Below are 16,968 nucleotides of genomic sequence, written 5' to 3'. Positions count from 1 at the left end.
CAATAGGATCCTACTTGTCCAGATGGCCTCTCTCAACAGCAGCAACACCCAGTCCTGAGGTACTAGAACTTCAAATATCAGGACTACCTTCTGCTAGCTGCTCTGGAGGGGTGCAACATACAAACCCTGATCTCTTCAGAGTCCAGTCCCTACTAGTCCCCAGGAAGGATGTGAAAACACCTACTGATGAAGAGGACATCACACAGGGCAAGACTCAAGAGCCACCAAGTGGTCAGGGATTCACCAGAACTTTCCCCTAGAGGGGAGTATAAAGCCCCCTTTCTGGCATATATCAGAACATTGCTTGATATTTGAGGGCACTTTATCCAAACGAAAAACACTCCATAAAATATCATACAAATTTCAATGAATCATCATGATTGTGTGGGAAAATTCTGTATCCATGTTCTCCCATGATTTCCCTGCAAGTAATGCCACTCTTGGTAATTGAATGTGTGTATCGTTGGCAGGTGGAAGGGTGTTGTTTTATTTCGTTTTTCCTTAACTCCTGGCACTGACTGGATGATTTCCTGATATATGCTGCTGCAGGAAGAGGATACATAGCAATACTAAAAAGCATGCCAGTGGTCCTCACTTAGTACCTCATAGAAGCTGACACAGAGATAATAGAATCAATTTTCTTATACATAAAGGAGAATCTCAGTTGCTCTGCTAACCTGCGTATCTCGGCTCCTTAGTCATTACAAAGACAGTGAAAAGACATCACCATTTCTTCCCAAAACCATTCAGAAAGTTCATGTTTAAGGAGGCTGAGAATCTGATGCAGGAATTCAGACATGTAATCCATTACTTAAATATATGAAGAAGTTATTATGGTTCTGCTACTGTTTTAGAAGAGAGTCCTATAGTCACCGCTGTGATCTGCCAGCCATAACATCTGTAACCTATAGATTTCTAACATGAATGAGGCAGTAATTACTTTTTAGATGGCAGTGGGGTCTTTAAAATCTGTAAAATGCAATTATTGGTGCTACAGCCTAAGTAGTTGTATATTATTGAACATACATTATAGCCAACTGTGATAAGTAATGTTGTAAAGAAGTTTATAGAGTTCAGTAAAGTTGTAAGCAGAAGCACAATAATGACTGTGTATTGAGATAGCCTAAATGGACTGCTTGGACCAAAGCCAGCTGCCAGCAGGCTATATTTCAGTGCTATCTATTAGAGTCAGCTTCATTATTGCTTTTCTGTTTACTGCCACAGGAGAGAATACATAGTAATTTACAGATCCATACCTTCATTCAATTATCTCCGCAATCTAGCTTCACTTGAGATTCTCCTGTGCTTTAAACTAGTGCATCACACTGTTATGATTAGCTGCTTAAAAACTTACTTGTTGCGTTCATAAATCCAGCCCACAATCAGCATCTGCTTATCAAAAAAAAAAAAAAAAAGACAAAAGGACCAAGGTTTGGTAGTTCTGTATTAATATTTCTCCCAACACATACTTTCGCACTTTAATTACAAAGTCTTTGGATCATTTCAAGTTGATAAATGAAACTACTACTAACAAAAGATTGTTTAGACTCTGCTGAAGCTCTCTTATTTACTTAGCAGATATTTCAGCACCAATTAATCTCAAGGACAGTTCAGTGCTTTAAATTCAGTGGTTTATATGATCCCTGGATATAACTACTATGTCAGCTTGTTAGATCCTGCGGTACATTCAAGAGAGCCACTGCTGACACACTAATGTAAGATCAGTATCATCTTCATACACCTATTTCTATTTCAGTAGGAGGTATTTCAACATACACTGTTGGCTGCAAAGCTCAAACTTTTTACTTCTTTAAAAAACTCCAGAAGATCCTACTAGAAAAGAGAAGCAGATGGCTAGTCACCGGTTGATAAGGAGGAATATAGGAATCTACCTACCTCTAAATATAAAAATATCTGTTCATAGCACTTCTTTATTTATTTACATTTTAGTATATGCAAAGAGATAACCTTGTATGTCCCATCCAGACATTAGACACTTTCGATGTTTATAGCCAAGTAGTGAATTGGCTTACACTACTTACACACTTACAAACTTACAAAATTACAAACACACTTACAAACATACAAACTATACACCATTAACTTTTTTTTAATGAATTTACTTCTATGCATTTCATAAGAAAATTTCAGCCCCTTCAGGTAGTCATAGATACTCTAAAAAGTCAGTTCCTCAATAATCTCTGCGAAAATCGTTTCAGCATGTAAATTATGGACGAGCCATTAACTATGAATATTCACTCTATTGGTTTTGACTGAACATGAAAATGTCATTATAAGATTTTCCTTATTACAGAGCTGCAAAACAAATGTGCCACAGCTTTTCTTCCCACAGCAGATATGCCAGTGACTGCGCTACTATTGACTGAAGAGGGGAAGTTCAGGCTGCTTTGCAAATCTTTTCCTAAATACAAAATACTAAAGACTTAGTTCCAATTATTTAAGAGTTAATAAGGGAATTTTATCTCCACTTGCTATGTCACACTTTGAACTAGTAGTCCTACTACGACATTAATATTGCTGGAGATACTACAGGATTACTTATAGCAGGTGAATATCTAAAGTCTTATAACGCTGGCAGTCCATTCCAGTGCTGCAGTCATAATCTACTCAACAAAATGCAACTGAAAGCAGATCAAAGTTTCCCTACGAAAAAAAGAAAGGTACTTGTATTTCACTAATTATTTTATTCCAAAATCTTGGAAATTTTTATTGATAAATGACAGGGGGCCTGCAGGAAGGACAGGGAGGGACTCTTTATCAGGGAGTGTAATGATAGGACACGGGGTAGTGGCTTCAAACTGAAAGAGGGGAGATTTAGATTGGATATCAGGAAGAAATTCTTTATGGTGAGGGTGCTGAGGCACTGGAACAGGTTGCCCAGGGAAGCTGTCAATGCCCCATCCCAGGAAGTTTCAAGGCCAGGCTGGATGAGGCTTTGAGCAGCCTGGTCTGTTGGGAGGTGTCCCTGCCCACCACAGTGGGGTTGGAACTAGAAGGTCTTTAAGGTCCCTTCCAACCTGAACCATTCTGTGATTCTGTGATCATGTCATTGAAAACAAAAAGTGTATGTTGGGAGGAAGCTAACATTTAGATGTAGAAGTGTAAAGCCCTGTATAAAGTGTATCCATTAACTTAATGCACAAAGTGCCAAAATTCCAAGCTCCCAGTACATATCCACATGTATTTGAACTTTATAAGTAGTGTCATTGCAGAAAATAACAAAAGAAATTCGGCACAACCCTGAGTATCACAACATGTTCTTATATAGCGTACATGACTGACACCTTTTACAGAAGTATGTCTGGCAGTGCCATTTTAGTGCTTACTTATTAAATTTCATGCTATGCAAAAAGACCAAGCACCAGCTCTGTTGGATAAATTGCACTATATTACTTAGCTAAAGTGGTTTTAGAGAATTAACTGTCATTGCTGGGTTTTGCATTGTCGTTTTAGGGTCTTATCTCCACAACTCTGATATATTCAGCATGAACATGAAACTAGTCAAGTTTATAAAATGTTTAAAATATTAAACATAATATAGTCATTTTATGTCCAAAACCAAGTAAAAATAAATCTAAACAGGTAACACTAACACTAGAATTGAGGTCAAGCCATCTGACAAGCCATAATTCATTTTATACCCTTAAAGTACTGTTTATAATACTACTCTCTGCAGTATAGGCAAGAAGCAACCCCTAGTTAATAAAACATACAGTAATCTCTGTCAGTTACACACCAATAACTCCAAAAAGCTAAAGTACATGAACAGATTTCACATGGAAAAGACAGTCACTTTTAAGAGAAATCCCAGTAACTACCCATAGCCAAATGATCAATTACCCACCTTCGAACAAGCTTAATCTTTAAAATGATGGATAAAATGAAACCTAAGTCTGTATTTACCAACTGTATTTTTATAATTCACAGTGGAATAGAAATATGAATTTTATATGAGTACATCAGTAACATTGAAGTGTCTCAGCAGTAGTAAGTACCTATCCCAAAAAAGGTTTAATCCTTGCATTTGCATAACATCTCTGCCTTACCAGGGACACCTCAGTGAGAATAACTGTTTAGCCCACAGAGGATGAACAAAAATACTTTAAAATATGTGTATACACAAAGATCTGGGAGTTTGGGTTGATGGCAAGTTGAATAGGGGTCAACAGTGTGCCCTAGCAGCCAAATGGGCCAACCATGTCCTGGGTTGCATCAAGGACAGCATAGCTAGCCAGTCAAGGGAGGTGTTTGTCCCACTCCACACTGCACTGGTGTAGCCCCATCTTGAGTACTGTGTACAGTTTTGGACACCTCAGTACAAGAAGGACATCAAATTATTAGAGTGTGTCCAGAGAAGGCAAACCAAGATGGTGAAAGATCTTGAGGGCAAGACTTATGAGGAGCAGCTGAGGTCAATTGGCTTGTTCAGCTTGGAGAAGGGAAAGCTGAGGGGTGACCTCATCACAGTCTACAACTTCCTCAAGGAGAGCAGCAGAGTGAGAGGTGCTCCCAGAGGTGATCCCAGCAGAAGGAGGGAGACAGTGAAAGGACACGAGGAAATGGTATGAAGCTGTGTAAGGGGAAGTTCATATCGGATTTTAGGAAACATTTCCTTAATGGGAGGGTGGTTGGTCACTGAAACAGGGTCCCCAAGGAAGTATTCGTGGCACAAAGCCTGTCAGAGTTCAAGGAGCATCTGGATTACACTCTTAGTCATATGGTTTAGTTTTAAGAAGTCCTAAAAGGATCACAGAGTTGGACTTCATGATACTTATGGGGCCTTTCCAACTCGAGATATTCTATGATTCTATGCATTTTGAGGGGTGTTGCAAGCAGGAAAAGGGAGGTGACTCTATCCTCTCAACTCAGTCCTGGTGAGACATGGGTCTCACCGGGGTCTCACTCTATGGGTGCTGCATACAGGTCTGGGTGGCCATGTGCAAGATAGACATAGACATACTGGAGCAAGTTCAGCAAAGGTACACGAAGACTATGAAAGTTCTGTGAAGCTTCTGTCGTATGGGAAAATGATGTTCAGCCTTGAGAAGAGAAAGCTCAAATTCTCAATGGGTGCCAATAACGAATGGGGAAAAGGAGACAGATAGTGAAATATAAGCTATCCCACTTAAACATGAAAATTCCATTTAAACATAAAAAACCTTTTTTTTTTCTTTTATTGTGCGGTGGTCAAACACTAGAACAGGTTTCCCAGACAGTTTGTGGAGTGTCTATTTGCAAAGATATCGAAGAGTGACTGGACAGCAGCATGGGAAACCTGTTGTAGGCCCTGCTTGAGCAGGGGGATGGAGTATGCAATATCCAGAGTTCTCTGCCAACATCGGTCACTCTGTGATGTTGGATCCGAATTCTGAGATATGATAGTCATCTGTGATTGAGTTTTGAAAGTTTAGCACTGAAAGGAGTCTGAATTGGTTTGTAATTACTTGTTTCTTTCATAATATTAAAAAAGGTGAGTGTGTCTACACCTAGTTAACTGGGCTGCCATTTTCTCCCATTTATCTTGAAATTTTTTTGCAATTTTCACATTGAAATATGTAAACTAATATTATTGCCATCATTCCATAGTAAAAGAAAGTAACCCATCAGAATTAATCAAGCACGCAGAGATATTAGACATACACTTATGAGAAAAAATCCTTTTTAATATTTTCAGACTAGCAGACTCTCTTTAACAAAACAAAATGAAAAAAAAAGCCCAGACGACGTAATTCAAACAGGGCCCCTGCAAGAGCACAGGGCTAAGCGCTATGGCACTTGGCTCAAGGGAAATGGGCCCTGCAAGAGCAGAGGGCCAAGACCCACGGGCCTGTGCTCTGGGAGAGATGCACCCAAAGAGCACAGCTCCAGGCCCCACGATAGCCAAAGCAGGGCAAGGAGATTGTGGCAGGCCAGATGGAGAAACTCCACGGTGTTCCTCTAAGAGCAAAGAGAGGAAACAGTGGGCACAGGCCCAGGAGAAGGGGGAGAAGTCAGCACGGGTGAGGACAGCAATGCCACCTGCATTATTAGTAACACTGAGAGTTCTTCTGTAGCTTTCATGCCTGTATTTTGTTTCTCTGAGCATTAGATCTAGACTACTAAGGAGAGACTTCTGGTCTTCTTGGGGGCCAGCTGATGATGCAGCCCTGGTTTCAGCAGCTCCCAGAATGTTCTTCTAGTGCCGCCTGAGGGCTGGCCTCATGTTGGGTGGTGAAGAGGCCTCAGGTGGAATGTTCTTCTACAGCTGCCTGTGGGCTGGCCTCATGTTGGGTGGTGAAGAGGCCTCAGGTGATGATGCAGCCCTGGTTTCAGCAGCTCCCAGAATGTTCTTCTAGTGCCGCCTGTGGGCTGGCCTCATGTTGGGTGGTGAAGAGGCCTCAGGTGATGATGCAGCCCTGGTTTCAGCAGCTCCCAGGATGTTCTTCCAGCGCTCCCTGTGAGCTGGTCTCATGTTGGGTGGTGAAGAGGCCTCAGGTGATGATGCAGCCCTGGCTTCAGCAGCTCCCGGGATGCTCCTCTAGTGCCGCCTGCGGGCTGGCCTTTTGTTAGGTGGTAAAGGGGCTTCGGATGTTGATGCAGCCCTTATTTAACCAGCTCCTGGGATGTTTTTTAGCTCTCCCTGTGGTCTGGCCTCTTGTTTGGTGGGGAAGAGGCCCCAGGGCTGCCAGCCCTCCTCTTTCGCGGTCGCCGTGGCTCCGCAGGGGAGCGTTCCCTGCCCTCGCTGGAAGTGGGGGGATCTGGTGCGGTCTCCTCCTGAGGCTCTTCTTGCTCCCCCAGGATGGGAACGGGGGCAGAAGGGCGGCTGCCAGGATCCCCACCAAGGGCAGCCGTGGAGGTGCTGGGGAGCTCATCCACGTCGTGCCCCGTGGCAGGGCTGCTGGAGGGGGCTGGGCTGGGTGCGGGAGAGGCCCCTCGGGAGGCAGAGGGGCTGTGGGCAGCCGCAGGGCTGCCCTCCTGCTCTCCAGCAGCATGGGCATCCTCCAGCCCCAGCAGGCGGTGGGCCTCCCTGCTGCACAGCCGCACGACGGCATCAATCAGGTCGTTCACAAATGCCGCCGTGCGGTCATGCAGGAAGAGCCCCAGCAGCCTGCCCAGGACCTCTTCATCCAGGCCGACGAGGACGAGGCTGGACATGATGAAGTCCTGCACGATGGCTGCCTGCAGGTGGTCGTCCTCAAATATCAGCCCCAGCACCTCGTGCAGCCAGGGCAGCAGGGGCTCGAGGAGGGCTGGGGGGACCCAGAAATGTGTCACCCACGTCTCGGCCTGGAGGCTGCCCACTGGAGCCCTGGGCACCTCTCCAGCAGCCGGTGGTGGGGATGCTGCAGGGCTATGGGGGACGTGGTGGACGGCCAGTGGTGATGCCGAAGGTGGTCTCACGACATACTCTTCAAAGTCATCGTCCCCCCTCACTGAGTGCACGATGGACTCCACCTTCCCCTTGCAGAGGGGGCACTCAGGCTTGGTGTCAGCCCACTGCCGGATGCACGTGAAACAGAAACAGTGGCAGCATGGCATCACGAAGCTGGCCTCGTCCCAGCTGTCCAGGCATATTGGACAGCGGTTGTCCAGCTCCGTGGCCATGCTTTCCGTCTGCTGCAGTGGGCTGACGAGAGCCGGCGATCACGAGCCGCTCCTTCTCACTGGTGCTTGCAGCAGCCGGTGTCGCGCTAGAAGAGGAAGAGAGGCCATGGTCATTGGCTGGCCTGGGCAGGGGTGAAGAAAACACTCAGGTCCCTCAGGAAGCAAACCCTCCCAGCTCCCCAGGGTGAAGCTTCCCTGTACAGCTCACCTCTGCTGCTGCAAGCGTGCCTGCGTGTCCCGGCTGCCTGACTCTGGCAGGGCCGCGGAAAACCTGTGAAGTGGGGCTGTGTGGACGTGCGCTGGGAGCTGCAGTCAACAACTCTCCAGGCACGACCCCCGACCCCAGCGCCAACCCAAAGCCTTGCTCGACGCTCCAGGCTTCGTGTGCTCACTCAGCTGGAGCGAAGGCACGAGCCAGCTAGGTGAGACTTGTAGCCTGGATATAGGCAGCGAGGGAGGCGTGGTCACATTCCATCCCTTGGAATGGTGACGTCAGAACCCATCGCTCAGGGATCCCACAGCCCGTTCCTTGGGGATGTCCAAACGGGCTGCCTTCGCACATGGCGCTCGCCCCATCGGAGCTGCAGAAACAGCGGATGCATCTGGGGTTACCACACCACCACTGCCCACTCCCTCTCCCACCTATTGTCCTGTGCTTGGCATTGGTGTTTCGTGCCAGTCACTGAGGTCTTGGCTGCATCTTCCCAGGGTCCCATCTGGTTTCTGCAGCCATGGAACACATCTCCAGGATATATGGCAAGAGGTTCATTTGGTAACATCCCATGCCTCTCTGGGAGGCTGCCGGACAAAGTCCCACAGGCTCTCACCACACCCCAGCACTGCTGGCCAGTCCTCTGGGTTCCCCTGGTTCCTCCGGTGGGGAGTCAAGGGCAGCACTTGGCTCTATTGCAGGGAGTTTTTCCCGTCTTTCTTTCCTAGCCAGAGGGCACAAGGCTGATCCTCTCTCTGCTGAGTGCCCATCAGGCCTCACCTGGGCACTGTGTCCCATTTCAGGTCCCTCCTTCAGCAATGGGCCCACATGTTCTCTAGTGTTCTGGAGAACAGAACTGTAACTGTAGCATTACAGCATTGGCAGGTAAGGGAAGAGCAGCTGATATGATCTACCTGGACTTATGCAAAGCACATCCTGATCTCTAAACTGGAGAGACATGGATTTGACAGCTGGACCACTCGGTGGATAAGGAATTGGCTGGATGGTCGCACTCAAAGAGTTGCAGTCAATGGCTCGACGTCCGAGTGGTGACCAGTGATGAGTGGCATTCCTCAGGTGGTTGGTATTGGGACCGGCGCTGTTTAACATCTTTGCCGGTGACATAGCCAAGTGCAAGGTCCCGCACCTGGGTCAGGGCAACCCCAAGCGCAAATACAGACTGGGCAGAGAATAGATTGAGAGCAGAACTGAGAAGAAGGACTTGAGGGTATCGGTTGATGAGAAGCTCAACCTGAGCCAGCAATGTGTGCTCACAACCCAGAAAGACAACCACATCCTGGGTGGCATCAAAAGAGGCATGGCCAGCAGGTCGAGGAAGGTGATTCTACCCCTCTACTCTGCTCTCGTTAGACGCCACCTGGAGTACTGCATCCGGCTCTGGGGCTCCCAGCACAAGAAGGACATGGATCTGTTGGTATGAGTCCACAGGAGGGCCACGAAGATGATCAGAGGGCTGGAGCATCTCTCCTATGAAGACAGGCTGAGAGAGTTGGGGTTGTTCAGCCTGGAGAAGAGAAGGCTCCAGGAAGACCTTACAGCTGCCTTCCAGTATCTGAAGGGGGCCTTCAAGAAGGAATGATTCATCCCCGAGTTTCATCATATGGGGCTTTTTTGGCCTGGAGGAGCTATACACATTGTCAGTGGTAGGGTGAATTTGCCTAATGGCACAGGAGCACGAGTCTGTGAGTTAGACAAAGCAACTGTTCAGCTGGAAAAGCTTATGAAAAAATACTAGTTGCCTGAGTCTCCAAGCTCAGGCGAATAATTTGAAGGAAGATGGGGAGGGACTCTTTATCAGGCGAGATGTAATGGTTTGAAACTGAAAGAGGGGTGGATTTAGATTCGATATCACGAAGAAATTCTTTTCTGTGAATGTGGTGAGACACTGGAACAGGTTGCCCAGAGTAGTTGTGGATGCCTCATCCCTGGAAGTGTTCAAGGCCAGGTCATACGAGGCTTTGAGCAACCTGGTCTAGTGGAAGGTGCACCTGCCCATGGCAGAGGGATTTGAACTAGATTATCTTTATGGTCCCTTCCAACTCTAACCATTCTATGATTCTATGATATCTTTTATAATCTCCTGATTTTATCTTGAGGATACTGCAAATATAATCAAGTTAGCGAATGGCTAGAGCAACCTTTAGGTACTGTAGATGTATTTTTGCTTGGTGTTGGGCTTTACTGTGAAACGATATGGTTGCAGTACTGGGTTAGAGAGATGAGCTAGGATATGGTCTTGATTGTAACGTGTTTTTTCTAATAACCAAGTTCATTAGCGGCTATTGTCACTTGTGGGTGATTTAAGCCATTCCATGGGGGATAATTTTATACCTTTGAATGCAGACCAGTTCATAGTATCTACATTTTACGGTAGATAGCACCATGCTTCCACTTCACAAGACAAAGTTAGAGAAGAGATGTGTGGGTTTTGATCGGGGATTCTTTCCTTCATTCTTCAGTGCAAACTTGCCCAGTCATCTCATACTCTACTTGTGCAAATATTATCTGTGCTTTTAGCAGCACTTGGGGCAGCCATGGTTCTGCCTGTCTTCAGTTGCAGTGATGGATCTGTTTTAATTTTCATGCTTTCGTGACAGTTGTCCACATTACATCTACAAGAAGACTCATTGATGGAAATATTCACTTCCTCGTTAGTTTAGGAAAAACAATAAAAACACAAGAGTGGTTTTTGTATTGCCATAATGGCTTTAGTTGTTGGTGTAATTCAGAAAAACCTTTGCCCATTTCAAAAAGCGATTCAGCACACGGGGGCAGCCATACTCATGCACCCTGAGAGAAGTGCAATGTCTATGCAAGGCTAATAACACTAAATCAGAAGTAGGACCTGCAGAAAGAAAGTTGTGTTTTTGACAGAAGTCCAAATGTTAGATTCTTGAAATCCCTGAGTGGTTGCTGTCTATCTCAGGAAGTGTACAAAGTCTAGAAACACCTCAATTTCTGTTTGCAAGCTTCTCCAGATGCTTGAAGATGCACCTTTGGATAAGTCTCATTAATTGTATTTGAAATAACTGTATTTCTGTGCTAATTGGATCTGGAATACACATCTCCTACGTTCGAGCTAATTGTTGTAACAAAAGCTTTGATGAACGCATCGTCATGGTGTGTTGCAAGCAGTTGGAAACTAGTTCTTCTCCTTTCCTGATTTGACCAAAAGACATGATTTTAATTAATGTGATGTTAAACTCAAGTTAATAAGCTTTGCTGAAAAGTAAAGACATTGCAGCTCAGGCTTAGCACCATGCTAACATGATTGCATGGCTCAGCACACACAGAGCACTTCATGTGTCTACAATGCTGGTACGTCCAATCTCTCTGAGCAGCAAATACTGAATGGTTCCATACATAAGGCTAAATATGCTCTATCTATCTGCTGCAAAGTTTCTTTCTTTCCTTTTTTTTCTTCATATTCCATAAATGGGGAAACAACTTTACTCTTAGGAGAAAATACAATACATACAATAACATACAATAAAACATACAATAAAAAGAGGAAATAACAACATGTCTGTAAAACAACCATGTAAAGCATGGTTGGAAAAGTATTTCTGTGAAAATGATGTTTTGGTGCTCCATATTTATTTTCTGTTGAAGTTCTTCTAGATCAGATGTGCTCAGGTAATAAGTCAAAGCAAGATTTTTCTAACAGCCCACACAACATGCCTAGTGATTTATCTGGAATTCAAGCTGAGTTCATTCCTCTTCCTACATCACCAATAATATAAGCAGTCTGGAGTCAGAATTTCATTGGCAATCCTGTTGATGCATTTTGCAATGAAACATTTTTCTTTTTCTCAGTTATTTTGGCTCTAAGACATTGGCAGTATACATTATCATGAACTTGATTTGGACACTGAAGTAAACAGTTGTATCGCAGAAGGTAGAAAAGAAGAATATACGTTCAAACGACAAGGCTACTTTTTTTCCAAAATCATTTGACAAAAACTGTAAACAAAACAAATTGATTAGGAGACAGTATATAACAATCTCTTTTCACAGCCACCGAAAACTTCAGTGCTTACCCTAACTTTTTGTCTGTCCCTGTTCAAAATCAAAATCAAACTGAAGCTTTTACTTTATGGTGCAGAGAATGACTAAAATCTCAGAAATGTAGCCTAGCTCCTCCTTCCAATTAGTGTTTGGAAGTAATGAGAATATTTAGAAAGATAGTGGTCATTGTTATATATAAAGTAAATCTACATGCTACTTTCTAAACATGGTACAATATTATGTTTATTATACTGCAATAGTACTGAGAGACCGTGAATCAGATTAGAGCACCTTTTGTGTGCTAAGAGGTTCAGTCCAGTAGGAAAGAACATATAGGGCAGGGATGCAGTTTTGCAGTTACTTTAAGCTGAAATCGTCACATTCCCCAAAATTTACCTGTCTCTCAGACGAATAGTTTTAACCCGGTCACTTCTCTGACTTGATTTCCTGACCAAAGTGTTATGCTGGCAAAAAAGAAGGGGTTGTTGCAGGGACAAACAAAGGTGTTTGGGGAGGGGTGGTGAGTGAGGAGGAGGGTGTAGGGATGACCTTCTGATGGTATTTGGTGGAGTTAGTGCAAGCTCATACCACATCAGTGAAATGATACCCACCCTGCCATGAAAGGTGGGAAGTCTGGAGAACATTAGTGCTTTATTGGACCAAGTGAAGATGTAAACTTGTTCATCTATCATTTAATGTTGCTAAATCTTATTTCACTTGTGACTGTTGATTTATGTTTAAAAAACCTTCTATTTAAACAGGAATAAAAGTGGATGAAAATAAGCTTTCTGTTGTTGGTCTCTAAGGGGGCAAGTGAAATGCACGTTAAGGAATAAAAAAGGCTTTCTAACGAGAGGAGGCCATGACTCTGAACGGGTAGTTGGGAGAGGCTGTGAACCCTTAAGGGGTTTAAAAACTTGACTGGACAAGGCCCTGAGCAAATTAGTCTAGGTTTTGAACTAGTGTTTGGAATAGGAAGTCGGACTAAATGACCTTCAGAAGTCCTTTCAAGCCTATGATCCTATGATAATGCTCTAAGTGACCTCTCCAAGATTATATAATAAGGCTGTGGTAAAATTTGGGGTTTTTTTCCCCTGATCTCCAAGAGAAGACATGTCTCACAATTCAGTGGGAGGTAGTCTGTGTGCAGTCTATCTGTTTTTCTTTACTAAATGATCTGAACCTAACCATTAGAAATTTTTTTTCTCCCCTTTAATCCTCTTTGCTGAGCTGCAAAAGTTGACAGCTTAATGATGATGACTCTTTGTGGATGGTGATTATCCTTTCTTTAAACTCTAATTGACAAAACAGAAAAGACAAATTCCTTCTGTTTTAATGTTTGGGTGTGAATAAGGTGACTTACTATCCAAAGAGCTCAATGAATGATTCTTAATCACAGTTGGATTCTTGTTCTTTTGCTAGTTAATGACCAGTTGGGAGGAGTTAATGGTCCTCAGCTGCATCTTGGACCATTAACCGCTGAGGAGATTATTTCTTAGTAAGTGCTTGCTGTTAAGAATTTTACTATTACAAGCTAAATGTATTTTAATGTCTTCTGAAATGCTTGTGGTTTTTTTCCCTGAACTTGTTTTGCCCATGTGTTGTCATTGCCCAAACTTAACTTTTTACTTGATACCACTTAAACTGTCAACAAAGAAAGCACTAAAAAGAAAGTTCCTTCCAGTTTAAAAACGGAAGGAGTCAATACTCAAAAGTATTTTCTGTAATTGGGATTGAAATCCATTCTTTTTAATCCATTTGACCAAGGAAGAAACATTTGTATTAAAAAACCCTTGTCAACTTCTGTCCTTCACAGTGTGCTTGGGGATAGCATGAAGACAAGGATGGTGATAATCTCTATAATTTGCGTAGTGTTGGGTTTGTTGTATTTTGGGATTGTGCAGCATCTATGATAACTTTGTAATATGCACACTGCACATAAATGGACTCAATGTATTATAGTTTTTTTCCGTTACATTCATGTTTTATAACTTATTGGCATCAGCTGTACAAATAAGTTTGAGATGCACAATCATGAAATCTTTGTACTGTCTCAAATCAACAGATGTACCTAATGACAGAAAAGATGGGAGTGGGGGGAAAGTCTTAGATTTATAAGTGAGTTCATTCTGGAAAATTTTTACATAAAGCAAGTATCTTTGGTGTAATTAATAATTCTATTTACTGGCCCTGGAAATTACAAAGGCCCTAGAAATTACCAGTGGTTTTCTTTTCTTTCTTTCTTTTTTTTTCTTTCTTTCTTTCTTTCTTTCTTTCTTTCTTTCTTTCTTTCTTTCTTTCTTTCTTTCTTTCTTTCTTTCTTTCTTTCTTTCTTTCTTTCTTTCCTTCTTTCCTTCTTTCCTTCTTTCCTTCTTTCTTTCTTTCCTTCTTTCTTTCTTTCTTTCTTTCTTTCTTTCTTTCTTTCTTTCTTTCTTTCTTTCTTTCTTTCTTTCTTTCTTTCTTTCTTTCTTTCTTTCCTTCTTTCCTTCTTTCCTTCTTTCCTTCTTTCCTTCTTTCCTTCTTTCCTTCTTTCTTTCCTTCTTTCTTTCCTTCTTTCTTTCCTTCTTTCCTTCTTTCCTTCTTTCCTTCCTTCTTTCCTTCTTTCCTTCTTTCCTTCTTTCTTTCTTTCTTTCTTTCTTTCTTTCTTTCTTTCTTTCTTTCTTTCTTTCTTTCCTTCTTTCCTTCTTTCCTTCTTTCCTTCTTTCCTTCTTTCCTTCTTTCCTTCCTTCTTTCCTTCCTTCTTTCCTTCCTTCCTTCTTTCCTTCCTTCCTTCTTTCCTTCCTTCCTTCTTTCCTTCCTTCCTTCTTTCCTTCCTTCCTTCTTTCCTTCCTTCCTTCTTTCCTTCCTTCCTTTCTTCCTTTAAAACATTAGACCAGCCCTCCTCTTTCAATTAGTATAAAAGGTAGTATTTCTACACCATAATATTACAATATGTCTACCCATAGCATAATTCATAATGAAACGGCTTCCATATTTTAGATTTCCCATATCAATTTTGAAAATGATACGGCAAAATGTAGTCCCGGACGTTGTTTTCATTGACTTACTCTTCATAGGAGACCCAACCAAATGATGGATTTAAAAAAAAATACAATAAAAGACTATTTTGTAGTTGAAGTTCTATGCTGAGCTTGATGTGTAAAAATGTAAAAGATGTAAAGGTGTTTTTAAACACTTCTATCCTGGCTGAGAGAGAGGTATAGTAAGAGTAATCACTTTTCTTTTACTATAACATGTAACAAACTCTGAACAGTTCTGTTTAAAATTAGAGAAGGCCTGTTCAGTTTGGTCTGCTTTATGGCTGACCTGAAAATACTTAGCTTATGAAAAAATATCTTGGTATTTGGGGTTGAAGCAGAATATCATATGCCTGGGTTATTCAGTCTTAAAGTAGTAAAGCAAAATCTAGAAAGAAGGAAATGGGAACTTGTATTTTCTGCTGGAAAATTGCAATTGGTTGAGCTACTAAGCAAAATATTGATGAAGGAAGACACATCCTTGCTGAAGAACAGCACTGGAATAATAAAGGGAGTCAAATCACTGTTTTGCTGCCATAGATCTAAAGGCAGAAATTGAGACAGGCCCCAGAGAGAATCTTGTGGACTTGCACTAAGTAGAAAACAATCAGAGGAAAAGGTGGCAGGAATGTCACAAAGTGGACCTAGAAGGTTGGAATGGGACATACAGGAACTGACCAGAATGCTGTTGTACCTGGACCCCACCTGATTATATTTCATCCCATTGTATCATAATGTATCATACTGTGCTATTTGAAGGAAAGAGTAAAGAATTTATTGAGAAAGCATAGTAAATATTGCAACTTAGAGCTTGCAACTTTTTTTCAAAGACATTTATTTCACTGTTGTGGTTGTGTTTCGTCATTGGTTCCTTATTCTATCTGTATCCGACAGAAAACTAAAATGTTCTGTAAGGCAAAAAAAAATAAGACAGCCCTGCCGGGCCCAGCTGAGTTCCCTCTGCTCTCTTCTGTAATGGTCCAAAGCGGAAATCTACAGAGGAGCAATAGAAAGGGAAAAAGACAGTACAGGAAACAGTAATGCTTCATATGGACTATTCCCAGGCTTGGGCAATTTTCTGACTTGGAGATTTTGTGAGTGGTTTCTCTGACTGCACTCTGCGTTTATTAGCAGATGAGGTTTCCATTAACATGTCCATTCTTTCCTTAACTTCTAGAAACCTTTTGCATCCATGGCATCATGTGTTAAAGTAGCTCATGGGAGTGTGTCTTGCAGGAAAAAGGAAAAATTTTATGCGGGTGGGCTTAAAGATGATAAAAATTGAAGACTTCTGAGTTTCATAGAATCACAGAATGGTTAGAGTTGGAAGGGACCATAAAGATAATCTAGTTCCAATCCCTCTGCCATAGGCAGGTGCACCTTCCACTAGACCAGGTTGCTCAAAGCCTCGTATGACCTGGCCTTGAACACTTCCAGGGATGAGGCATCCACAACTACTCTGGGCAACCTGTTCCAGTGCCTCACCACATTCACAGAAAAGAATTTCTTCGTGATATCGAATCTAAATCCACCCCTCTTTCAGTTTCAAACCATTACATCTCGCCTGATAAAGAGTCCCTCCCCATCTTCCTTCAAATTATTCGCCTGAGCTTGGAGACTCAGGCAACTAGTATTTTTTCATAAGCTTTTCCAGCTGAACAGTTGCTTTGTCTAACTCACAGACTCGTGCTCCTGTGCCATTAGGCAAATTCACCCTACCACTGACAATGTGTATAGCTCCTCCAGGCCAAAAAAGCCCCATATGATGAAACTCGGGGATGAATCATTCCTTCTTGAAGGCCCCCTTCAGATACTGGAAGGCAGCTGTAAGGTCTTCCTGGAGCCTTCTCTTCTCCAGGCTGAACAACCCCAACTCTCTCAGCCTGTCTTCATAGGAGAGATGCTCCAGCCCTCTGATCATCTTCGTGGCCCTCCTGTGGACTCATACCAACAGATCCATGTCCTTCTTGTGCTGGGAGCCCCAGAGCCGGATGCAGTACTCCAGGTGGCGTCTAACGAGAGCAGAGTAGAGGGGTAGAATCACCTTCCTCGACCTGCTGGCCATGCCTCTTTTGATGCCACCCAGGATGTGGTTGTCTTTCTGGG

This window comes from Rissa tridactyla, chromosome Z (genome assembly GCF_028500815.1).
Source record: "Rissa tridactyla isolate bRisTri1 chromosome Z, bRisTri1.patW.cur.20221130, whole genome shotgun sequence".
Taxonomy (NCBI): Eukaryota; Metazoa; Chordata; class Aves; order Charadriiformes; family Laridae; genus Rissa; species Rissa tridactyla.
This window is presented reverse-complemented; position numbering follows the sequence as displayed.